We start from the raw sequence: 1,681 nt of genomic DNA on the forward strand, positions 1-1,681 counted from the left end.
TGCTTGCTCGTGATTCATTCTTTACTCAGTAGTTAACTATAATGTACCAAACTTTGTGCTTATGTATTTCCTTTCCCATACTAAATTAACTTATGTGTAAGGATCACTTTTTTAATTGTCTCCACATTTCTGAATATAGACTTAGTCAAACAAGAAGTATACAGTAAGCATTTGAAAATGAACTTACCAAAATTTCACTTATCCTCAACATTTTGAAAACATTCTTTTATACCAAGGTACATCTCAAATTGTGCATGTTGACTACTTTTTTTTTTTTTTCATGTTGACTACTTTTAATAAAAATTTTCTCAAAATGTTTCCTTTTAAGCTTTCAGTCTTGGTCACAGTCTTCCAAAGGAGCAAGGTTAACTATTTGTGGTAACGTATCATAGACATGAAGTCAGAGTCTCTACCAAGCTTAACACCTATGCACCCAGGCCAGGTGCAGGGACAGAGACGGCAATACATTGAAGAAGCAGACTGCAAAGACACAGCTGTGTTTGAAGGCCATGAGAATATTCAGTGATGATGCAGGTAACTCATGAGGCTGGAAAGTCTTATGAAGCAGGACAATGATGAGCAACCAGTAGTAACTGGGGATGCCAGATAAACTGACAGGCCTCATCATGGGTGTCTGTTGGTGGAAGGACAATGTTCCTGGCCTTACAAAACCAGAGCCAGGTACCAGCACGGCCAAGAGAGCATTCTGATATCTTGGATTATACAATAACTTCTTTCAGTCCTGACTGTGAGCGGGAAAGGAGGACATGCTCTCTGAAGCTGACCCTCCTGCGAACTACCAGTTCTGTTTATTTCCTCTAACAAAACCATCATCCAGAGAAAGAGACAAGAAAATATATTTTGTGTTAATAGGGACCTGGATGTGTTCTAGAATGAGGCTCTTTTTAGTTACTCAACTTGGAGGACACTTTGCTTTGACAAAAGAAGCAAGAGGAAAGGTCAAGTTACTCTTTCCTCTCACTTATCTCCTCAGTATTATGCAATACTTTCTTGTTCCCAACATAGCAACCACAGAGGGCAACAAACACTTCCTTTGAACTTATTATTTATGATGCTCACATCATGATTATCAGCATGTGAATTCTGGGGTAGGTCAGTTGTCAACCATGCTGTCATCTAAATAAAGGGGCTTGGGATTTCGGTGCCCTTCCTTGACAAAGCACTATACAGTTGAGAACTTCTCGAAAGAAAACACTGACAAGGAGCCAGTTATTCTCAACAGAAGAAGACCTGCGATTCCTAAAACCTTAGCAGTGACCGAGCACACAGAGGTCCACACACGGGATCCTGAGGCTGCGGAAGCCCTCCCAGCACGTCCTGAAGCTTCCTCCTCTCAGTCTGGTCTCCGGCCACTCCTCCCGCTCCTCTCTCCTGTTGAAAGCACACATTATCTAGTCAGGGGAAAACTACGCTCTGGATGTATAAGCAGTCTCAGTTACTTAGAGAAAGGAGATGTCACTGAGGATTTCTGTTTACATGCTTGTCACTTTTCTTTCTTATATTTAAATATTTATAACATGGAATGGGCTCATGGAAGAGAATTTGGAAAATGCAGGAGGAAGATATGAAAATCTGATTAGTTACCTATAAATATATTACCTAGTGATAACCACTGTTCATATTTTAATTCATTTTCTGCTCATCTTTCTTCAGATATATT

Source organism: Cervus canadensis, chromosome 13, assembly GCF_019320065.1.
Source record: "Cervus canadensis isolate Bull #8, Minnesota chromosome 13, ASM1932006v1, whole genome shotgun sequence".
Taxonomy (NCBI): Eukaryota; Metazoa; Chordata; class Mammalia; order Artiodactyla; family Cervidae; genus Cervus; species Cervus canadensis.